This window comes from Megascapheus bottae, chromosome 3, assembly GCF_031878675.1.
Source record: "Megascapheus bottae isolate mThoBot1 chromosome 3, mThoBot2.hap1, whole genome shotgun sequence".
Lineage (NCBI taxonomy): Eukaryota > Metazoa > Chordata > Mammalia > Rodentia > Geomyidae > Megascapheus > Megascapheus bottae.
In genome coordinates, this window is record NC_143511.1 from 22980861 (window position 1) to 23006482 (window position 25622).

General features: G+C 40.6%; 1 pseudogene; it reads left to right on the plus strand.

Moving 5' to 3' along the window:
* Window positions 1-1071: 1071 nt before the first annotated feature.
* Window positions 1072-25080, plus strand: LOC150065066 (phosphoglycerate mutase 1-like; annotated as a pseudogene).
* Window positions 25081-25622: the final 542 nt, after the last annotated feature.

Below are 25622 nucleotides of genomic sequence, written 5' to 3' on the forward strand. Positions count from 1 at the left end.
CCCCTGCTTCCCCCCCACACACTCTCTCTTAGAAAAAGCTTTTCCCACCATTGGTATTCAGTAAATATCAACATATTCATTAAATGCCATATAAATACTTAGCTGGATGTGGTGGTACATGCCAGCTACCTAGAAAAATGAAGACCACACTGCTTGCCTTTGAGACCCTCATCTCAATAAATAACAAACTCAACCAAAAAACAACAGCCACAAAAACATGTTCAGATATTTTTATTGGGCTACTTATAGTCACAAGTCTTTGTTGCAAACATCTCTAATACCTACATGATCAATTCCAAATGAAAAGCATTGACTTTAGAGTAAACCAGTGGTTAAACACTGACTTTCTTCTGCGACCTTTAGCTAAGTATTTTCCTCCCCCTCGTTTTCCTCCCACTGCTCATTTAATTAACTTTAAAAATCAAGGTACTCTAACAGCTTTACTGCAAGGTTTGGTTCATAGTATGTACTCAACTAGTACAATCATTCATGTTGCAAGCTAATATCATTGTTACTGATTGTGCCTCCAATGTTTTGTTTTGTTTTTTTAATCCTGCATTCTGTCTTCGGATCAATGCGACTTTACTGGACTCTCCAGGCAATGACTACATACTCAAGAGCACATTTGATAGTCTACAGCTCCCCACCCTCACCACACACACACTTGGTTATGAGGCTATCCCACCCTGAGATACTCTGAAAGGAGGAGTAAGATTTTGAGAAGCTGGACCTGGGCATTTCTTATTGAAAGGAACTACCTTAAGGAAGGGCAGAGTTAGGACGCTCCAAGAAAAGCAAGACCACTGTGTCTATGCAATCACATGGTCACTTGTAAACATATCTTTTCAAATATTTCTTTATAGCAGAGCCCATACTAGAGGCTGGGATCAGAGGGAATGGAATGTGGCCTTTGCCCCTGAGTAGCTCTATCTAGACCAAGGGCACACCTGTAAGTAGACACATGGCTGTCTGATGTTTCTGTTCATGAGCAGCCTGAACACAAAAGAAAGTGGGTAAGATATTTGGACTTTCTGGCCTTGGTGCTTCCTAGAAACACACAACTTCATCTCCATGGCTGCTTTGATGGCACGGCCTCCAGAGGGCGCTGTTGCCCTTGGTCTCCCAGTGGATCTGTGGTTGTCCAGCTGGCACAGCACACAAACCCGGGCCTTGTGAGACCTAAGAATGTGCATTACTAATGCGTACACACAGGACCTAAGACATAGGTGAGACCGAGCCAGCATTTTGAAAGGGAACCTCCTGAAGAAGACTCTAGAAAGAGCACCGTACCTAAAATGTCAAAACTACTGGCTGAGCACCTCAGAGGCCTTGGGCTCAGTCACCAGCTCCAAAACAAGACAAAGACAACAGAGCATAAAACAACCCAAGCAGACAATGTGACTTATACTTTGTGGCTCCAGCATCTTTCTTCAGGGTAGCTGTACACTCCTATTAAAAACAATAATAAGGGGTTTAACCCATGACTGTAACAGGAGCAGAGCCGACAAGGAAATACAACACAAGAACTGCATTATCTGAGCAAGCAACATATGCATAAAAAAAGCCAGCTGCCATTTTCTTAGGAGCATCTTATTTATGTTGTAGCTTCCTCCAGTTCCTAGAGCCAGGCTTTGTGCCTTGCACAACTTTAATAACTGGTCGAAATGACTTGAGTCAGAGTATTAACATCTCTGCATGCACAATCTGCTCTCCCAATATTACTCATCTAGCTATATTTAGCCAGTGAACTTTGAATCATTTATTATTTTTAACATAGCTACCACTTCCCAGATAGTACCCAGGCTTAATAAATAACGATTTCAGCCTTCTTATTCTGGTACTGTGCCTTCTTGCATCATTATCTTGCCAAAGATTGATAAATACCACTCTGAACCCGTTGCTGAATGATTGCTCTGGTGTTTATATCACTGTCAGATCATGCCAGGGCTATAGATTTTTCTTAAGAGAAGAATGTGTGTGTGTGTGTGTGTGTGTGTGTGTGTGTGTGTGTGTACTATTTCTCCTTTAAAAGAAGGCAATCTGGCACCAACCAGCTAAATCAAACTTCCATGTTTATGTTTCCCTCCTTATGGAGTTTCTTCCTCTTACAGACAAAGGACAAAAAAAATGACCTTCCTTCTCAAGGTCAAGAGAATACAGACAGAGCAGCATCCGGAGGAAGTGAAGATGGATGAAGGGACACAATCTCCATGGCCAAATTCCTACCCAGAATGCTTTTCTGTGAACATCAGTTTGGATTTCCAAACAAAACAGGGCAGAATAAAGGATAGAATAAGAAAGGGAGGGCAACTCAGACCTAGACCAGGCTTCATCAAGATGTCAGCAGGCCCCAGTACGCTTCTCAATACCTCTCAAGTGCCTTCTCCTGGAAGCCCCAGGCTCTCCAGATTACATCATCATCATCCATTCCCTACATAACTCATGTGTCCTGGTTTGAAAGAGGATTCTTCTAGCTCCAGTCACTCTCGGATTATTCTCTTGCATATGCAATGCTGGCCATCTCATCTTATGCGGATGACTAATAAATCAACGTCATTTTTCTGGACATGAGACTTGTGACATCCACTCACACAGTCAGAGGAGGCTCCAGGATCTTTATATTGGAGTCAAAGCACTGAACGTATTTTCTTGGTTGTAATCTGGGTTATAAAAATGGAAATGAAGCTGCGTGTGGTGGCTCATGCCTGTAATTCTAGCTACTCAGGAGGCTGAGATCTGAGGACCACACTTCAGAGCCAGTCCAGGCACTAAAGACCATGAGGCTCTTATCTTTAATTAACTACTAGAAGTGGTGCTGTGGCTCAAGGGGTAGAGTGGTAACCTTGAGCTGAAGAGCTCAGGGACAGGGCCCAGGCCCAGAGTTCAAGCCCCACATCTGATAAAAAAAAAAGTGTGGGGGGGTGAATGAAGAGATGAACAGGCTAACTCTGTGTAAACCTTTTCTAGAGCTAATCATTTCAATCCTGAGTAAGTAGCCTAAGTCAACAGCTATGCAATTAAGAATTTTCAAGTGAATTAGTTAAGGATAACAAAAAAAAAAAATCACTTACATGCTCCACTGGGCATCCCCACACCCCAAATTTATATTTAAGCTTTTAAAACTAGCATCTCTAAACACCACCTTATTCACAGATAGAGTTATTGAAGTAATCAAATTAAAGCAAGTTCATTAGAAGGTCCCTAATCCAACATTATTGGTGTTCCCTGTTATTTCACTAATGCGGTAGCTGGTGCTATTTTAGAAATAAAAATAAAATTAGGACATAGAGACACAAACATATAGGGAAGATGATGCGAAGAGATGAAATGAGAAAAACAGTCATCAAGAGGTCTCCGGGCGAGGCCTAGGACAGATCTTTCCCTCCCTCACAATTCACAGAAGGAGCCTGGCAATGGTGACTCAGTACCTGTGATTGTAGCTACTCAGGAGGCTGAAATCTCAAGATCTTGGTTTGAAGCCAGCCCAGAGAGAAATCTCCATGACTCTTTCCCACAATTAACCACTCAAAAACAACAACTAGAGCTGTGGCAGTAAGTGGTAGAGTTGCCTAGGGATGGAGCACAGGCCTTGAGTTCAAACCTCACAACCAACTTAAAAGAGATTCACAGAAGGAATTCACTCTAACACCACCTTGAGTTTGGACTGGGGGTCTACTTAGAGCATTTGATTGTGGCAGCCTAAGCAAACCAATTGAGTGGGTTTAATGCCATAACTGGAAATTTGTAGTTTTTGTAACCACAGCAACCAACATAGCTGTGCACCAGTGCTGTGGAACTGTATTAAAAACAGTGATGCCTGTGTCCTGGCTTCTAAGAATCTGACCTAATTCATCTTGAGTGAGAGAGACCTCAGCATCAATATTTTTTTTTTTTTTTTTTTGGCCCCTTTCTCTTTCTGGCCCCGTTCGCTCCGGCCCCGCTCGCTCCGGCCCGCTCGCTCCGGCCCGGCCCTGCTCCTGGCCCAGCTCGCTCCGGCCCGGGTCGCTCCCGCACGCTCCTGGCCCCCGCTCGCTCAGGCCCTGGCTTGCTCTGGCCCCGCTCGCTCCGGCCCGGCCAGCTCTCGCTTGCTCCTGGCTCTGCTTGCTCTGGCCCCTTCTCGCTCTGGCCCCGCTCGCTCCGGCCTCGCTGGCTCTGGCTCGGCTCGCTCCCACACGCTCCGGTCCTGCTCGCTCCGGTCCTGCTCGCTCCGGCCACCACTCGGTGGGGCTCTGTTCACTTCAGCTCAGCTCGCTTCTTTCGCTCTCTGTCGCCGTCGCAGTCTTGTCTCTGCCACTTTTCCAGTTTGGTTGTGTCTCGTCTCTGCCACTTCCGGCTTGGTTGTGTATGTGGGATACCGAGGAATTGAACCTGGGTCTTTGTGCATGCTAGGCAAGCACTTTAACCGCTAGGCCAAACTCCCGGGCCCAGCATCAATATTTTTTTAAGTACCTTCAGGTGATTATTTGACCACGGACACCCATGGTCAGAAACTACCAGTTGAGGAATACAAGATAGTTAACATTTTACATTTATTTTCTCTTTCTACCTTCCTTCCTTCCCTTTTTTTTTTTTGCCAATTTTAGGGCTTGAACTCAGGGCCTGGGCACTGACCTTGAGCTTTCTCAAAGCTAGCAATCTACTACTTTTTTTTTTTTTTTCCCCAGTCCTGGGCTTGAGCACAGGGCCTGAGCACTGGCCTTGGACTTTCTCAAGGCTAGAGCTCTACCACTTCATCCTTAACACCACTTCTGGCTTTTTTCTATGTATGTGGTACCGAGGAATCGAACCTGGGTCTTTGTGCATGCTAGGCAAGCACTTTACCACTAGGCCAAACTCCTGGCCCCCAAGCCAAAAGATTTCTATGCACGCATTTAGTTAAAAAACAATTTAATATTACGATTCCTTAAAATGTTTTATTAATGTCTATGTCAACAGAATCTGAGAGCTTCAGAATCTTCCACATTTAACTATAAATAAGTGATCAGATTCTTTTTTTTTTTCATTTTCAAGTATCAGCAATTTACTTCAATCTGTTTCAAAGATAATGAAAAGTAAAAGCACATGACAGCAAATGAAAGAGTTCTGGCAAGATTAAACAAGACTAGGTTAAAACTCCTCAGAGTTATTCTTTTCAACATGTTTAACTAGATGTCATGGATTTGGCATCATTTCTCTTGGTGTCCTGAAGTTATTCTCTACCAGATAGAGAAATTTTACCAAAACCATTTGTTTAAAAAAAAAATGTTTAATTGAAACTTAACTCTATCTTCTTTTGATTTCCTGTCATTCAGCTTCCAAAAGAACTATGATGTGTCTTTGATAGTTTATTCATCCTGCTTCATATTCATTGAGAATCCATGCCCAGACACTTGGGGCCTGAAGACAAACAAGAAAATCAACTCCCTTTACTCAGGGAGCCCCCAGAGTCCAATGGGAAATGATAGTTCATATAGAGTTAAGTAAATACAAGGTCATAATTTTGAGGAATTGTAGAAAAGAAAATCACCAGATACCAAAAACTAGGGGAGGGGGGGACACTTTAGAGACTGTGGTCAGGGAAGAGCTCTTCAAGCAGGGGATTTTTAAGATGAGAATTAACAATTCAAAGGACCTGAAAACCAAGCCACATTCCTATCATTCTAGCTACTCCGAGGCTGAGACCTAAAGGGTATGTGCAAAGTCAGCCTAGACACGAAAGTCTGTGACATTCCATCTCCAAAAGTAACTAGCAAAAAAAAAAAAAAGCCATGCAGGTGGCATGACTCAAGTTGTAGAGTAGCAATTAAACAATGCTAGGAAGTAGATTCTGTTGTTTCATACCTGTGATTCCAATGCTGGGAAGGCTACAGTAGGAAGATCATGAAGATCGTGTGTGTGTGTGTGGAGAGAGAGAGAGAGAGAGAGAGAGAGAGAGAGAGAGAGAGAGAGAGAGAGAGAGAGAGAGAGAGAGAGAGAGGGAGAGAGAGGGAGAGAGAGGGAGAGAGAGGGAGAGAGAGGGAGAGAGAGAGGGGAGGGGAGGGGAGACTGGGCTACAGACCAAGATCTCACCTAAAAACTGGAGGAGAAAGAGGAAGAGAGGAGGAGGAGGAAGAGGAAATTGGTAAGTCAAGTACCTGGACTGGCATCCTAGATACATCCAAAGACTTAAAGAGACACTTCTCTGCCTTGTCTACTGTTAGGCCCTGGATTTGAACCCAAACACCATGAAAAATATACCCCCTAACGATATATTTGGCAACCATGTAAGTATAAACTGTTAGGATCCAATCCCCCAATATTAGGGTCCGTGATCAAAGGAACGAGTCTGACACAAAAGAAGTTAAATAGAGCATCGAGAATCATACTGAGCGGTCAGGGGAGTCTCTAAGATGTGAGTGAGAGAGCGACCCCGCCTAATCTTACAGGCTACTTTTATAGGCCACCAGCCATGTGGTTGGGCTGGCCAAACACAGGTGGCCAATGGAATTCAACATAGTTGGTTGATGGCTGGGGCAACCACTGACACCTTTGCTGTTGGAACGGACCTATCATCTCGGTGGGTTTCTGGTGCACTGCTCTGATGACAAAGGAAAGGGAGGGAGTCTCCTGGCAGGCCAAGGCTATTGGGTGGGGGAGGAATTCTGGTAACTCCACCTGGTTTAACTGCTCTTGTGATCTGAGCTGTTATCAGGGATTTTACAGCCCCTGCCTTGGGTCAAGTACTCCTTTGTCATGAAACCTGGATAGAATCTAGGCCAAATTCATTTTAAGTGTTAGTATAAGCCTTCTTATTTTTTGTTTTCATTTTTGAGGCAAATTGAAACATGTTGTGGGTTTCTAAAAGTTTCCTGGTGGGCTGGGATGTATAGCTGAGTGGCAAAGCCCTTGCCTAGCAAGTGCAATGCCCTGGGTTCGATCCCCAGAACCAAAATAGAAAAGACCAGAAAAAAAAAATACAGTTGAAAAAAAGTTTCCTGGGTCCTAGATACAGCACCTTAATAGTTAGTCAGTCCCACTGATAGCCTCAGACCACGTGCCAACTTTCTGCCATGAAGCCTCTGGCCTTTCACCATGTGACCTTAGCCTGCCTGCAGCTATACACTCTCTGACTTGCTTTTCCCAAACTATGTTTGTCCTCTGTCCAGCTGGCCTACTACTGTTTCTGCCACCATGATTACAATTGCTTCTTTCCTGAAACCTCCTTTACAAGAAAGCTTTACTGTAATTTGTACCTGTCACAATGAAGGGGCCCCTTTCTTGACTTCCCCCCAAATCCCATCTTCATGACAAAGGAGTACTTGACCCAAGGGAGGGGCTGTAAAATCCCTGATAACAGCTCAGATCACAAGAGCAGTTAAACCAGGTGGAGTTACCAGAATTCCTCCCTCACCCAACAGCCTTGGCCTGCCAGGAGACTCCCTCCCTTTCCTTTGTCATCAGAGCAGTGCACCAGAAACCCACCGAGATGATAGGTCCGTTCCAACAGCAAAGGTGTCAGTGATTGCCCCAGCCATCACTCAACTATGTTGAATTCCACTGGCCACCTGTGTATGGCCAGCCCAACCACATGGCTGGTGGCCTATAAAAGTAGCCTATTAGGCAGGGTCACTCTCTCACTCACATCTTAGAGACAGCTCTGACTGGTCAGTATGATTCTCGATGCTAGGCGTGGAATAAAACTCTGTTTAACTTCTTTTGTGTCAGACTTGCTCCTTTGATCACGGACCCTAATATTGGGGGACTGGACCCTAACAATATGAAGCCCAATTCTGTTTCTGGAGAGGGTGGGGTGGAGTAAGAGGAGGAGAGAGGAAAGGAATATGATAGGGATAGAGAATATTAAGTAGATTAACAAAGGTTGGATTCTACCTATTCCCAGAACAAAACTCTCCTTATTTCTAATAGGGCAATGTATATTGTCTCTTACAACTACGTGAGATAAAGAATGAAACAAAATGCTTTAGTAAAGTATCTGACAAAACTATTCTTTTCGCTTTTTCCACTCTTCTTCCTCTGAATGGTGCAAGCTTTCAATAATCTATTTCCTGTGGAAATATCTCCTTTATTTTCCATCCTACCTTGAGCACTGTCAAAAGGAAAGCAAGTAGCATTCTAATCTATGTAACTATCACGATTACAATGCCACTACTATAGTACCCTGTCCTCTTCTTTCAAGTCCTATTAGATTCTCACATTCATAATCTAAATTATCAGGACGGTGTCATATGCCAAGGACAATGTGCTTCCCATTTCTCCTGAGCAAAAAGATATAATTTTAATCCTCCAACACATGGCATACCAAACCCAGAAGCCCACCCTAGTAGCTTTCTCTTAAGGTCATTTGTAGGAGCAAATTTTGTCATTCAAGATTCAGAATGAAACAGATGGCATGAAGTGGATAGTTTTTTTTTTTTTTAAAGATCTTAATAAAGGCACTATTTGCAAGGATGTAGATAGAGTACAGGCAATCCACAAAGCTCAGTACACCACAGCACTATGAAATGACTGGCAACGGTACCATCAACACCCCTAGAACTAAAAGAGCAATGAGAATGATCTTCCAGAACCACAAGACTGAGAGGTCTGGGTGTGGAGGATAATGTAAATACCCATCCACTCACCACCTACCCATACTATCATCCCATGATTTGACACCCACAGGAAGACAGCCAGGGAAATCTGTTCAAAGATCCAAGGACTGAATCCATTAGCAAAGGACAAAACATCTGTGAGTATTACCTATGTTGTCAGCCTCCCAGATACATAGCAGAGTACAGCAGGGTCAGTAGTGGGTCTGGTGGGATGGATTCAAAAGTGATTGGTGGTTTTCATCTACAACGGTACTAAAATATATCCTTATTAGTTTGCAGAGGGGTTTTTTCTATGTTAATGCTGAAGATTTGAGCTCAAGGCTTCATGCATGCCAACCAAGCCCTCGACCACTCAGCTGCATCCCCAGCCCTCAAAGAGTCTTTTTCACTGCAATACATTGTGCTATTACTCAAATGCTCCCGTTTTATTCAGTCTCCTCTTGCGAGACATTTGAGCTGCTTTGGATATTTGGCTACTTTCAATTGCCATTCCCATGGAAATACAGCAAGACCTAGGAAAGCAGCTAAACAATGGCTTCAACAGCTCTCAGAGAAGCAATGACACCATTTCCATGAAAAGCACTGTGCTAGTTCACTGTTTACATCCTGGAGCTTAAAAGTAATAACTTCTGTGTTATATCTCCCCAACTAACTATACCTTTTTAAGGGAAGATACCATCTTGTTTTTTGTTGGTGGTGGTCATGAGACTTGAACTCTGAGCCTGAGCTTTGTACCTGAGCTCTTCAGCTCAAGGCTACTGCCCTACTTCTTGAGCCACAGCACCACTCCCAGTTTTCTGGTGGTTAATTGGAGATAAGAATCTCACGGACTTTAGTGCCCGGGATGGCTTTGAACAGAGATCCTCAGATCTCAGCCTCCTGAGTAGCTAGGTTTACAGGCGTGAGCCACCACACCTGGCCTGGAAGATACCATCTTATCCTTCCATTGAGACAGTTTAAATGAGTGAATGGTTATTTTCAGACTCAGAGTTGTGCCGTAGCATGACAAAGCTACTTATAAAGTAAAACTTATCCCCTTCCCCTCATTACCCTATGTAGTCTATCCAGTCCAACAAAAGGACCACAGTGACTGGAAAACAATAGCACATAGCACAACATCTCAAAAGGACTGGATCAGGCGATACTGATAGTTTTATACAGTCTTTGAGTAACAGAGGTTCCCCTCCCCCTGGAACGATTTTCTGGTAGGCATCAGCCAGCCTTGGCCCCTGATTTTGATTTAACAGCCCTTAAAATGTGCTCCTTGAAATCAGATTACCCAGCCTGCAGCTTTAAAGTGATCACTGAATAATAGATGGCAATTTCCTATCTCTTATGACGGCTCCTTTGCCAACATCATTTTTGTGCATTCTGCTGAGTGACTCTGCTTTTCATTTTCCTAACACATTTTTCTTCCCTAGATGCCCTTCAAATATGCCTTGTTTTGATGGTGAATGGCTTTGTACAATTTTCAGGGATTTGTGTCTCCACTAAAGGCAGAATCTTCTTATCTCACTTAATGTTTTTGACAGGATGCGTTTGACCTCCTGTCTCTGAGGAGAAAAGCAAGGTCTCTACCTGCAGATAATAAAGATTTATTACAAGATTTAAGGAGTAAGAAAGGGATAGCAGAGTGTTTCTTCAGGAGATGCAACTCCTATAGTACTGTGGACCCAGAACTTTCAAATATTCAAAACAGACTGAAGCTTTAAAAAGAGGCCTTTGAGCCATTGTGATCCTCTGTTAAGAACATCCAAGATATATTCTAATTATTGCAAATGCAGGAAACCATGCAGTCTCTGTTTCTTTGGGTCTGGTTTACTTCGATTAATATAATTCTTTCCTAAATCTTTCCATTTCCTTATGAATGGGGTTTGTCATTCTTTCTGGAGGAGGCATAGAACCCTTGTGTTTATATACCACATTTTTTGATCCATTCAACTGCTGAAGGGCATCTGCGTTCCATAGCTTAGCTATATGGTAAATATCGTTACAATGAACATGGTTTTACTAGTAGCTTTAGTATGGCCTTGTTCGTGGTCATTTGGGTAAATGCCGAAGAGTGAGATTGCTGGATTACAGGAGAGCTCTATGTTTAGTTTTTAAATGAACTTTCATAATGCTTTCCAGAGTAGTTGAACAATTTTACATTTCCACAAACAGCATAGTAATGTTCCCTTTTGGCCACATCCCCACCAATATCTGTTATTACTAATTTTCGATAATAGCCATTCTAACTGGGGTCATGTGGAATTTCAATATTGTTTGATTTACATTTCTATCATGGCCAGAGATGTCAAACATGTCTTCATGTGTTTGTTGGCCATTCTTATTTCTTCTTCAGAGAAGACTCTAAGTCTTTAGCCCAATTACTGTTTCTTTAAGGATTTGGTTTTGGAGGGTGTCTAATTTTTTGAGCTCTAAATATATTTTAATGATGCTTATTGGAATAAACTCTAAGAAATGGAAACTAGCAGGTTTTTTAGTGTACTGTTTATAGTTTTTTTCTTTTTTCTCTTTTTCTTTTTGACTTATTCCCTGTTGATGCTATTTTTTATTTCTGTACCTATTGTCATATATGTAAATTTATCAGATTTAGGGAAGGGAAGGAGAATCACAAAATGGTGGGATAAGGGCTGAACTAAGGCAAAAGTAATACTCACTAGACACTATGTTGGGAATGAACATTACAACTTGGGGGGAACGGTATTCAGAGGGAAAGGTGGAGAAAATGAGGGAAGGGGGTAACATTATTCAAAACCAAATGTACTCATTACCTTATTTAGTTAACTGTAACCCCTCTGTACATCACATTCACAATAAAAAAATTTTTTACAAAATAAGAGGCCTTGTATAAACATTTATTTGTTTATTTAAATTAGGGAAGGGAAAGGGAACAACAAGATGATGAGACAAAGGCAAAAGGTGAACCAATGTAACAGCAATATTCACAAGACAATATATTGGAAATGAACGTTACAACTCAAGAGGGGCAGAGGGAGGGAAAGTGGAAAAAAAACAAGGGAAGGGAGTAACAATGTGCAAGAAATAATGTACTCACCACCTTATGACTGTAACCCCTGTATACAGTACCCTGACAATAAAATAATAAATAAATAAATAAATAAATGAGGCTTTTGAGCTCATGGATGGCTTAATGGGAGAGCAGTTTCCCTGCATGTACAAGGACCTGGATTTGATTCCCAGCACTGAAAAAAAAAGTCTAATGAATTAAATAAATATTACACAGTTACCCTCTCAACTTGGGCTGTAGGTATTGATATAAACATTTTAACTTCATATAAATGCAAGATTAAAGTGCAATGTTCATCTCTTAGTGACCACAGATGTCAAATGTCACAAAAAAATCATCCCCCTAGTGGTAGCGGGCTGTACATTTCAATTTTTGTAAATTTTTATCAGTGACAAGTAACATATACATGATAACACACACACATATATATATATATATATACGATTTTGGAGTATAGCTCAGTATAAAATATACATACACACATGTATGTACAAATGCATATACATATATACACATACATACATACATAGTGTATGGGGCTTGAACTCTGCATCTGGATGCTGTCCCTGAGCCCTTCAGCTCAAGGTCATTGCTCTACCATTTGAGCCACAGCTCTACTTCTGGGTTTTTGGTGGCTAATTGGAGATAAGAGTCTCATAGACTTTTGTACCTGGGTTGGCTTTGAATCACAGTCCTCAGATCTCAGCTTCCTAAGTAGCTAGGATTACAGGCATGAGCCATCAACGCCCAGCAATTTATCTGTTTTGGAGGAAAATATCACCAGGCACTGGTGGATCACATCTATAATCCTAACTACTCAGAAAACTGAGACATGAGACTCATGATTGAAAGCCAGCTTCAGTAGAAAAGTCCTTGAGACTCTCCTATTTAATTTACTAGCAAAAAGCTGAAAATGGAGGTATGGCTCAAGTGGTAGAGTGCCAGCCATGAGTAGAAAAAAACGGAGTGAGAGTTCAGGATCCTGAGTTCAAGTTCCAATACAGATGTCTGCATATGTGCACACAAATGAACACACACACAAGGAACCATACCCCATACTATATTATATTTTTAATGCCATATGTCAACGTAGGCCCTTCCTACATGAACTAAGCACTCTTACTGAGCTAGATCCACAATCCATGTCCAGTGGTTGGTTCATCATTGTATTTTGATATCCATCATATCATCATGCAACATCAGTTTCTTTTTATGATGAGTAGTGTACTATACTTACATGTCACAATTTATTCTTTTTGTCATTTAAATTTCAATTGAGTACAATCGAACAGATTGCAAGTGAATATTTGACAAATTGCACTCAAGTTATAAAGCACATTATATCTTCTTAGAATGCATTTTCCTCCTCCATGTACAAAGGCAGTGTTCTGAAAGTGTCTTTTCTTCTCTATTATAGCAACATCTAGTGGCTTAAGCCAGCTACAGGCTGGGTGTATTGCATTCATAATTGAAATTCTGACTTTCACTCTGGGTAGATTTCTTTTAGGATCTTCAATGACCTTTAGAACAACATTCTGGTCTGGAATCCACCTGAACTCATGTCAGTCAGAATTTGGAGAGTGGGCCTAGGACTGGTAAGTTATAAAAGCTGATTGATCAGGTGATTTTTAGCATGCAGCCAGGCTAAAAAAGTCTAGAAGAGCAATTTTCCTATCTAGCCCTAGAATCACCAGCAGTGCTGGGTCCCCACTCCTTAGTGAAAGGTCTTGAACAAACCCCCAAAGTTCCATGTTTAACAGATTCCCAGTAATGCTGACATAGGCATTCTGGAAATCATATCATATCATAACATGAGAAGCACTAATCTGAAGTAATCTGCTGGTCAGAGGGTAGGTTAGTGACAAAGATAATTAGATCAGAGACCCACATTTTCATCAGATAGATGCTATTCTCTATGGCTGAATGTCATGCTATTGCCAGCTGTGTCAACATCATGCCCACAAGCCCAATTGTTTTAAGGGATGGGTGAGATTATGCTGCCATAAATCTTAACTTGCAATACTTTCACCATTGGAGGTTGTGGAAATAGATGGCACACTTAAGATGAGAGGTGTGGGAACAGGGGCCCTGGTGTTCCTTCAGGCATCCTGGATGCTAATTCATGCTGAGAAAGGGGTGTTTCTGTCCTGTGTCACCCCCCTATCTCCTTCAGCCACCTCATGAAGACTGAGCTGAACCTGGCCACATGTAGTCAGGAGTGACATCAAAGTCAACAGTTTATTCTCTCTTCCCTTCGTCTTGAAAATGAGTTGTTCTAATGGGAATGGGCTGTTGGCGACGTGTCTGGCCTCTTCTGCCCACTCTACCCAGCACCTGTGGGTTCCACCCTCCTCACTTTCCCATCCTCTGAGGTCAACTGCCATATTTTCTGCCACGAGGGCCTCATGAAAGCAAACAGATTCTAGTACTGTGCTTTGGAGCCTCCAAAACCATGAGACAGAATATGTTGCTTTTTCTTTTCATTATTCCATCTGGGATGCAACACATGCCAAGCTTTCGCTTTACCATTGAACTACACCACTAGCCCTTGGGGTGCCCTTAGCAACAAAAAATGGACCACAGTGCAATAACTTTTTTCTTTTCCATATATTTTTATTGTAATTAATAGAAGGGTAACATTATATTCACCAGATAGAAGGTGCATTACTTCACATACATGGATACCCTTTCTCATGTCTTGTCCCCATTTCCCTTCCCCCACCCCAGCCCCTCATCTTGTTTTTCTCCCTTCCCTACCATATTTCAAATAACCAAACAAGCATATATACACTATATCAGATATCAAGGTGAAATACTGTAACGATATGAGATAACCAAGGGACAGCAAAAGAGATGAGAGATAACATAGTACATTAAGGACAACAATCACTCATTATATGGCTTTTGTTTCTATATCCTAGAGGTCCTTTCATTTAACCTCATACTATATGGCCTTATGTATCTAGGTTTTGCTGTATTGTAAATCTCTGCCTTGAGAGCCCAAGGTTTCTACTTATTATGACAAATGAGGGAAATCATTGAGCCTAAGTTCCTTTGAGTCTGGCTTACTTCACTTCATATGATTTTTTTTTCTAATTATTTCCATTTCCTTACAAATGGGGCAATATTGTTCTTTCTGACAGCAGCATAGAATTCCACTGTGTATAAATACCACATCTTGTTGATCCATTCATCAATTGAGGGACAACTGGGTTGGTTCCATATCTTTGCTATGGTAAATTGTGCTGCAATGAACATTGTTGTGCTAGTGGATTTAGTATGTCCTTGTTTCTGGACGAGTGGATAAATGCCAAGTAGTGGAATTGTTGGGTCATAGGGGAGCTCTATGTTTAGTCTTTTGAGGAACTGCCCTACTGCTTTCCATAGTGGTTGAACGAGTTTGCACTCCCACCAACGGTGTAGTAGTGATCCCTCCTGGCCACATCCCCTCCAGCATCTGTTGTTATTAGATTTCTTGATCATGGCCATTCTAACTGGAGTGAGGTGGAATCTTAGAGTTGTTTTGATTTGCATTTCTTTTATGGCCAGAGATATCGAGCATTTCTTCATGTGTCTATAGGCCATTTTTGTTTGTTCTTCAGAGAAGACTCTTTAAGTCTTTGGTCCATCTTTTAATGGGGTGGTTGTTTCTTTGGAGATTAGTTTGTAGTGATTCAATTTTTTGAGCTGTTGATGTATTTTAGATATAAGGCCTTTGTCCCTTGTATGTGTTAGTGAAGATCTTCTCCCACTCTGTAGGCTTTCTAGTTAATTTGCTAGCTATGTCCTTTGCAGAAGCTCTGCAATTTAATGCAGTCCCACTTATCTAGACTTTCTCTGATTTGTTGTGTTTCTTGGTCCTTATTAAGAAAGTTTTGACCTGTGCCAAGGAGACGTAGTGTATCTCCTATTCATTCTTGTAAAGTTTCCAGTGTATCTGCTTTTACCTCGAGGTCTTTGATCCATTTGGAGTTAATCCTGGTGCAGGGTGACAAAGAAGGATCCAACTTTAGTTTTCTGCAGGTCACAGTGCAAAATCTTAATTTTAATTTACAGCCTAAATATTTTATCTCATTGCAAAGGAAGTAATTTCCATCATTATGATTTACTCCATCGTTCCTTATGGCATGTAAGTCTCACATTTACCTCTTACAGTGGGATTTTCCTGCACATGTTAGCCTTGACCCTGACAGCTGTGGCCGACAACTGACACCATGACAGCCTTGTGTTTAAGGGATTGTGGAGCAACAGCTGTCAGACTGGATATTAGCCTATTCACCCAGCTGTGCCATAGGACACAATATTCTGGCAGCTTGGATGTTGGCCTTGGATGTCAGCCCAGCCTTTGGAGCTGGCTCTGAAAGCGAATAATAGGGCCTGCCTTTGGTGTCTCCCCAAATGGCATCAACACACATCACCTGGGGAAAAGCCTTGCTATGCGGCAAGGAAATTAGTATTCAAAATTCATATCACAGGTGGTTATATTGAACATTTGTTGAGTCATCATTATCACTTTGGTTGCTGGGTTGAAGAGAGCTATCAACTTCCATAATGTCTAGTATTTGTGGGCATTGTAAAAGATATTTTCAGCTCAAGATTCAAGCAGGAATTGATTCTAGCAAAGGAAGGTAAAGAGAGAAAGTGCACAAGCCAGAAACTGCAGGGACAAAGCAGGTATGCATATTTTAAAATTTGTTCTAGAGAAAATGGAGGCAGGCTCACTTCTGAAAGGGTATAAGCAAGGACTTAAGGATTCTCTCATATTGAAGCACATGCAGCCAGTCTAGTGGTAAACGTTAGCAACATGGGGAAAATTTTCAAAAGGGGATCTAAAATGGACCAAAATGAGTTCTGCAGTGGCAATAGCTACATTGTTCTCTTAGGAAGAATTTGAGTCAGTAGCAGAACTCACATCTTGTCCTAAAAGTTTGCCATGTCTATTGTTCCTTGATTGAAAGCTGGTCCAGATATTCTTCTGTTTCCTTTCCTCTGTGCCCTCTGGTTGAATCACTAATTCCAAGCATGCATGTACATGTACATACGTGTGTGTACACGTATGTACATGTACATATGTGTGTGCTCACACACACACACAAATTCACTCACCTGCATCCCACTTTAAAGCTGCTTCTTAATTCTCAAAGAATGTGACTCACCTTCCTTCCTTCCCACAGTCATGCTGGTAATAGCCACGAGGGAGGAAAAGACAAATCCTTAAAATTGCATGCTACTTTTTCTATGGAGGCAATGATAGAATGTGCATGTTATATTACATGATGTTTATTTCGACTTTGAAGAACTTGTCTATTTAAAAATCTCAAAATCTTCTTAATAAACCACAACTGAGCACACAGCCAGGTATGGAACTCACATCTTCACTCAGGAAGCTGAAGTAGGAGAGAATCACAAGCTCAAAATAAGCCTTGAGCTATTTATTCCTGTTGCAAAGCAAATAAGCCAAGCATGATGGTTCATGCTTATAATTCCAATTACTCAGAAGGAACAGATCAGGAGGGTCACAGTTGGAGGCCAGCCTGGGGCAAAAAGTGAGACTTCATTACAACTGAAGAAAAAAAAAATCTTGGGAATAATAGTGAGTACCTGTGATCCAAGCTCAAAAGAGACAGGTAGGGGAATCATGGTCTAAGGCCTGATCTGGGGGAAAAAGAATCTATCAAAAACAAAACAAAACAAAACAAAACTCTTAAGTATAAAAGGACTGGGGATGTTGTTCAGATAATAGACCTGAGTCCAAATTCTATCAGATTCCAAAACTATACAAATGATGGTGGATCTACATTTTTCATGCAGCCTATTGCAAGAAGGGATAGATAGTATTGTTTAGGTTTCTGGACACCAGTCCTAGAACAGTAGTACTCATAGATATATTGTAACATGTGGGAGATCTTTTAAAATTCATGTAGAGCAAATCTCAGACTGGCAGACAATATTTTCAAGTCATATCTTATGAGGCACTTATATCTAGATTGCACATAAATAAATCCTGTAACAGTAGTAAAAAAGAAACCTAAAGAACCCAAATCTTCATATGGGTAATAGAATCTGAATATATATTTCTGATCCATGACTACCTGGTAGACCAAAGAAAATGAGCAGAGTCATGAGAAACATGGAATTCAGAACATCAGTAAGGTGTTGCACATGTCTAGAATGGTAATAATCAACATGGATCAGCAGCATCCACCACTGAGACTATGGGCTTCCTCAGGAGCACACACAGAGCTGATGGTAAAATGGCACAGCCACTTTGAAAACTGGTCTGGTGGCTTCTTAGAAATTAAACAAGTTTATCATATCGAGTAATCTCCCTTTTTGGAGTATGTATCAAGCAAATGTTCATATGCTATGTTCATAATAGCTTAAAAAGGAAAAAATCAAAATTTGAGTAGGTGAACAAAATAATATGGCAATATAAGATAGTCTTTGGAAAAGGAAAAAGAATGCTGAACTATTGGCATATTATAAAATGAAGTACCTCAACTATAAGTTAAATGAAAACAGCCACACTTAAGGATAATATGCTTTAGCAGTCCATTTAGATGAAAAATTGTTTTTTTTAATAGGAAAAGAAAGATTTGTTGCGTGGGCAAAGATTTGGAGTGAGGAGTGACTATGAGAAAGCATGATAGAATTTCGTGAGGGGAGGTTTTAAAACTTGATTGTGATGATAATTACGTAGCACTGAAAATCCACCAAGTCCCTACATGACACACTTACATGGGTGGGTTCTATGTTAGGCAAATTATGCCTCAATAAACCATTTCAAAAGTATAGAGACAATTATCACTACATTAGGGGAAAAGCTTTTATAGCAATTTCCAGATTGTGCAGCACAACAAGACTTACATTCTCTATCAGTGGTTCCCAACTGTTCCCAAGCTAAAAATCCCCTTTTAACAGGAAAAGCAGTCTTGAAACAGTTGAACTTTACATACTGAAAAAATTCATAATTTCAGGAACACTGTGAACTTAGTAAAATAAGCACCATATATAAAAATACCAGACATGTAAGACATAGACTCTGAACAATGCCAAGTACATGTGTAGCGCCACCTGCAACTTGACAGAGGTGAGGTCACTTGAGGGACAATGACCTTGAGTTGAAGCTTGCCTCAAAGAAAAGTTTTATTGCCCCCTTAATGTAGTATTGATCCAAGGAGAGCAACTTTACTATCATCCATTCTGTGATATGTTTGTCATCTGTGCAGTCAGCTTGCAATTGGGGCAATATGATTTAGCTTTTAGACTACAGGCATGTTTGGGCAAATGATTTCTTGACAAGGTCACTGAGAAAGAGGAAACTATGACTAGAAAAAAATATGGGAAGGCTGACTGGTCAAATGCTTGTTCAAGCATATTGTGGAGCTACTTTGTGGATTCCCGCTTTGTCTCTGGTCTTGCCACTAGGGTCCATGGCAAATAGCTGGTTTTCTCAGCAAATCCATAGTGGAGTGTTCATGACCCTGCAAAGACAAACTATCCCTTCCTCTGTGATTTTTCATTTCCAGAGGGATAGCCTCTTAAATTCAGACAGTAGCATAGCATCAATAAGAATTTCCAGCACTCTGAGCAGAGGACTTCCCCTCCAACCATAGATCCCACTTAGTAGGCTCTGAAAGGTACCATTTCTATTGCTGAGAAAAAATTCCAAAGTCCTTTCCTAAATATTTATAACACTGAACAAGTTGGTTTTGTAACTGTCCACTGGGGACTGTTCAGCCAGCATCTGCTTGTCAGCTGCTAGAAGCCACAAGTGTTGTGAAGGCAAAAACTGGCAGTTATTTCTAAACAGCAAGTAATTGTCCTGTTATACTTCCAAGTTCTACATTAGATGGATGGAGATATGGCTCAAGTGGTAAAGCACCATATAGTATGTTTGGTATGTTTTGGGGCGGTAAACAATAACGAATACAGCAGTGTCTCTGTGCTTCAGATTTGGGGCTCTCATTGTACTGATTTACAACTCCCTTCCCCTTCCTCCAGTAACAATCAACTAGTGCTTACTACTTTACCAGAAAACATAGTGATACACTATTGTTAAAGAAGTAACAATTTAAAATTCTTTTTATGTTTCCTGACATTGCAGAAATATCCTCTACTAAGACACATGACAGCTGACTTGTAGTAAACCATTTTCCCCAGCCTTCAGTGGTCCAGGCAATTTCACCAGGGCCAATTCCTTTCTTAGATCATTTAGGTTACCTTTCTCATGTTAGCATGGTTTTCCTTAATAATAATTAATTTAAAAATGATAGGGAGGTTAAGCTTTTAAATATTAAATAAAATACAAACCACAAATAAATTTTTGACTAAGCAAAGAAACAAACTAAATAAGATCGTAACCAATTAGCAAAAAACTAAATCTGCAAATTAAGAATTTAAATAAAAATTCAGTTTACTAGATTACTTTTTAAAATTCATTTTGCATTTATAGTTTACTATTATTTAGAAATATGTAGTTTTGAACATTTGATTTACTAAAGTTTCTGTGTGTATGTACCTAGCATATTCCAACAGTATGGCCTGTTTTAGTTTGAGGAAGAAATGAAAAGTTTATAAAGTTGTAGTCAGAAATGCTTTTTCTAAAGCTTGCTGGTACAATTATTTCAGTGGTATTAGTGGAGAATCCACATTTCACAAATATTAAAAATAGCCCCTTGCAGGCTTGACACTTCCTATTTGAGAGTTTCATTAGAAGGCTTCTCTTCCTCTTTGCATGTAACAGGAATTTGGTATCGTCCTCAGTCTGAGAGTTTACGGTTGACCTGTGTCTCACATTCACATACTTTAGTGTCACTTGAAATAAAATGTCTAAACCAAAATTTACAAAATAATATTTCCTATATGGAATCTAAAAGAACAATAGCATCTGAACTATTATTGTCACCAGATACTAGGAAAGTAGGGATGGAAGCAGGAGAGATGGAAAAGGTTAATCGAAGACTACTAAGTTATAGTAAGATATTACAAGGTGCAGAACTTGCTTCAGGTAAGATTTAAGGCGTAGATTTGACAAACAGATATTATTATATTATTATATTTTAATTAAAGTTGCTTCTTACACCCACAAAATCTCCAAGATAGCTTGCAATAAAATGTTTAAACCAAAAGCAATACTTGACTTAAATACTAAGTAAGGTTATATAGTAGTATAATTTCCTATATGTAATATAATTTTAAGATAGAGACTCAATTGCTGAATTCACTAGAATTGTTATATTGCTTTTTGATTATGATACAAGTTCCCAGTAAACATTTCACACACACACACACACGTTGAACTCATAGAAGTTGAGGTAACAAGACAAGATGCTGGGAATATTGGGGGAAACAGGGGAGTTGGAGAATGAGTGTTCAAAAGGATTGAATCATATTTCTGTACTGGTATAAATATTTGGATCAAGATGTAGGTTTCCAAAATTCCAGATGCCTCTCAGATCTTTTCTTGTCTGTTTCAAATCTCCAAACATTTACCATCATGTTACTTAGCACTACTGACCTTGAATTTCACATAATGGATTCATAAAGTATGTAATTTCTTATGTCTGGATTCTTTCCATTGTAATCTGTGAAGCCACCCAGGGGAAAATATGCAAGTTTGAAAATGCCGACTAAACTTAATGTTGAGTTAGAAGACATTTGATTAAAAGTTTTTTTGGGGGGTTATCAAGTGATTTTTATTGTTTATTTTTTATTATGGAGGTAGTATATAGAGGGGTTATAGTTACACTCGCCAGATAGTAGGTGCATTACTTCTCAGACACTGATACCCTTTATGCTTTTGTCCCCATTTGTTTAAAAATTTTTAATGTAAAATTGAGTTTGAAATATTAGCTTACACCATTTTATATTAAAAAATTTAATCTATGCTCTCAATGTTACTAGAGATCACAATCTTGCAAGTTCAGTTTGAGTGAAATACTGTCATTCAATCAGCCAATGTCTGATTAGTACCAATAGGATTAGAGTTAGGGTAGAGGTTCTTTTCTTTAATTTTTTGAGATAGTCTCCTTATGTTGACCAGTCTGGCTTAGGACTTGGGTTTAACCAATTCCCCCACTGTAGTCTCTTTAGACCGACACAAGCTATACCAGCTGTTGTTTTCATAATCAATACATATTTAAAACTTCACTGGAGCTGGATATTAGTAGCTCACACCTATAATTCTAGATTCTCAGGAGGCTGAAATTGGAGGATCGCTGTTCAAAGCCAGCATAGACAAATCCAAGTCTTATGTCCAATAAACAAAGAAATTGCTGGAAGTGGAGACATGATTTCAGTGGCAGAGAGCCAGTCTTAACCAAAAAATCTAAAGGTGTGAGTTCAAGATCTCATCATTCCAATGAAAAGGTAGTGCAAATTGTTTCTTTTGTAATGAAATGCAATACTTACTTTTCTTTGACATGTTTTAAGAATACATAATATAGGGTTCATTTTTCTATTGCTCTAACACCTGAGGGCTGGGATGTAGTTCAATTGTAGTCAGACTGCTTGTGCATTCTGATTCAGGTCCTGGATTCAATTCATACCACCACAAAAAAAGTGTGATGAGGTAGTTTTTCAAACCAATAAGTGTATGAGGCTCATGGTTCTCGGCATGACACTGGCACCATGATTCCTGGTGACGGGAGAAAACATAATAGCTGGCATCACATGGCAGCAAGAAAGGGAGGCCCACAGGTTAATCCATGTAGAAGTTAGATTACAAAGGAAACCCAACATATGCATAGACAAAACAAGTATCATGAGAACGACATGAATCCTTCTTAAATGTCCATTTCCCAACAAGACTACCTTGACAAAGACATCTCAATATGAGTTTTGGTGGGGACAAACTACACCCAAACCATAGTGTATAAGAAGGCAAGAGGCAACCTTCTGTGTAAAGTTGTAACACCTTTTGAAAGTCCAGTTCTTTAATTCCTTCAAAAGTCCTAAGTATGAAGTTGGGGGAGACACATTTTCTTTCTCTACATGGCCAATGGCTGGCAGAACATGGGACAGAACTATAGCACAGAGCTGAGTAAATAATCTCTATGTATTTCTTTAAAGCCACAGGTTGGCCAACATGGTGCAAGGAGGTCCTGTAACATTCAGTTGCTAGATATAAACAAAATAAGTGATGATATTCTATACCATTATAGAAAGATATTTTTAATGTTTTAAAAGCATAAGAGCAACCATCCAGTACAGCAATATTAAAGAAAAAGGCAAAGAAAAATTTGTTTACCTTTAAAGATACCCCGACATGTGATAGAGAGATAGTGCATAGTAAAGTAATTAAAAAGTAGTCTACAGGCGGGGGGTTTGACCTAGTGGTAAATGCTCGCCTACCATGCATGAAGACCTGCATTCAATTCCTTAGTACCATGTTCATAGAAAAAGCCAGAAGTCATGCTGTGGCTCAAGTGGTAGAGCTCTAGCCTTGAGAAAGCACAAGGACAGTGCTCGGGTCCTGAGTTCAAGACCCAGGACTGATAAAAAAAAATGTAGACAACAAAACAGGGTGATTCTAAATCCAAGTATTGTCACTTACTAGTTGTATAACAAGTCTAATTAATCTTTCTATGCTTTGATTTCCATGAGGTGGATTTAGGATTAAATGTGCTTACTGTATACAAAATGTTAGCAAGCACTACATTTAATAGTATCACCATTGCTACTGGGCTTTGATTTAGCTTTTCTGAATTCTTCTGCAGAATGAAGGCACACAATTAAACTGGTAAATTTTCATGGGCAATTAATCATCTTTATTATCTTGTTGCCACAGCATATAAAAAGTTCTGTAGGAACAGAGATTACCAAATGTGCTGAGATTTTCAGCTGGAAGACATCTAGTTGCAAGTCACCAGATAGGCGATGGGGGCTTGTATAACTAGACATTTACTAATATGAGACCGGGAGAGGTGGCTGGGTCCAGGGTTCATTAGGCCAACAGCTTCACAATGTCAAGGCTTCTGATTACTGTCTCTGAAGACTACTTAAATTTCCCATTTTGCCTGTAAATCTTAGATACCATGTCTTCTCAGAACAGTATCTAGCAGAAAAAAATTTTTAAAGTTTTCTTTTTTTGTTGGTGAGCTCTTTCTTTCCCAGTCTCCCAGTGAGTCCATGCATATGGCTGCCACTAGTTGCAAACCAGGCTGAGAAGGGCAAAATGTGACCAAATTCCTGTCTTCTGATATATAAAAAGAAGTGAAGGGGTGTGAAAATGGCTTTTTCAATATTCAACTAATAGTTGGTTGTAGCTGATGACTAGAATCACAGAGGTCTTTGAAGGAAGAAATTCTGGGCCGTACTCCAGAGCAAATGAATCACAGTATGCCAGAAGTAAGAATTTTCTCAAAAGCACATCACAAGAACTATATGATCAGACTTTTAGAAAGTCTGGATCTCCACTATTTTAGAATAACCAACGCACTCTTGATAATCTGCTATCGAGGTAGAACAAGCTCATTCACTATGTTAAATTTATTGAAATAATCCTTAATTTCTATTTCTACCTACTGAGTCCTAATGACCACTAGTTTTCCGATTAGAAAGAATAATTCCTAAAGAAATAAACAGGAATGCTTACAAAACAAAGCAATTTTCTTAGCACTAAGAAAGGAAATGGGGGGAAGTAAGGGGTGCTGAAATTCACCCACAATGGGCTGAGACATTTTGTGACCTGCCTGAGATACACTGTCATAGATATAAAGACAAACATGCTATGAATTTGACATCTGCTTCACCTCAGTGCAGAAAAGAGCAACTGGGACCCTTTGGATAGCGCTGGATATCACTGGCCAGATTTGGCTGCCAGTGGTGAGGATCTGGTGCTTCAGTGAGGTGGACTACCGAGGCCTCAATAAAGCAGAAATGGCTAAGCATGGCGAGGCCTGGGTGAAGGCCTGGGGCACTCCTAGGATGTCCCACCCCTTTCAAGGGAGCCTGACCATCCCTGCTACAGCAACCTCAGTAAGGACCGCAGGTGCACAGACCTCACTCAGAGCCTGAAAGATCCCCTTCTGGAATGAAGAAATCGTCTCCCATATCAAAGAGCAGAAAAGAGTTCTGATTGCAGCCCAGGGCAACAGTGTACGGGGTAAGGTCAAGCATCGGGAGGTCTCTTTGAAGAGGCCAACATGGATCTGAAGCCCATGAAGCCCATGCATTTCTTGGGGGACAAAGAGACTACGAGTAAAGCCATAGAAGACTGTGGCTGCCCAAGACAAGGCCAAGAAGCCTGCTTGCTACCCTACAGAACACCTTCCCTGCCTACTCGCTCCTCTGGACCTCACACTACCACTTCTGTATATCTTATATTACAGCTGCAGGTGGGGACCAGTGGCTCCCATTTTCATTCTCAGCATGGTCTCTTGCACCCACAGAATCAAGTCAGAATGGCACCTTTGGGGTGCAGGTTTGCAGCCTGAGCCCAGGGAAAGCTCCTCTTCAATTCAGGAGCATTGAGATAGTAATTCCAGTTTTTTTTTCTAATCCTTTGTTTACTAAGGACCTGCTTGTATAGTGGTTAGGCAGAAACCAAGCTATGAAATGACCCATGAGAAGCCAGAGTTCAACTGTGGGCCAGGACCCAGTCCTAAGTTCTGAGCCTCAGGTCCTTTTGAGGAGGCTTGAGTCATTCCAGTGGAAGGTGAGAGTTACGGTGATTTCTAAACAGCTATTTCCTCCTGACTCCAGAGGTGCTGGCTCCAGGTGGTTAGGATCCATCCTGAACTACATTTTTGTGTTACATTTACTTTTACACACACGGGGGGGCGGGGGAGGGATGAGAGACAGAGAGAGAAAGAGAGCGAGAACACTGAATAAGAACCCTTCGAGGGTTTCTAGTGGCATTTGAATGTTACCTATGTGGTCATTAGAAGATAAGCCATTTTCCACATCAAACCAATAAGGGAAAGCTCCTTGGCCTCAGAGGACAGGAGTGCTTCCTGTTTCTACTTAAGCCCCTTCTCCCTTCTTTCTGTGGCAGGGAAATGCCTGGGTCTATT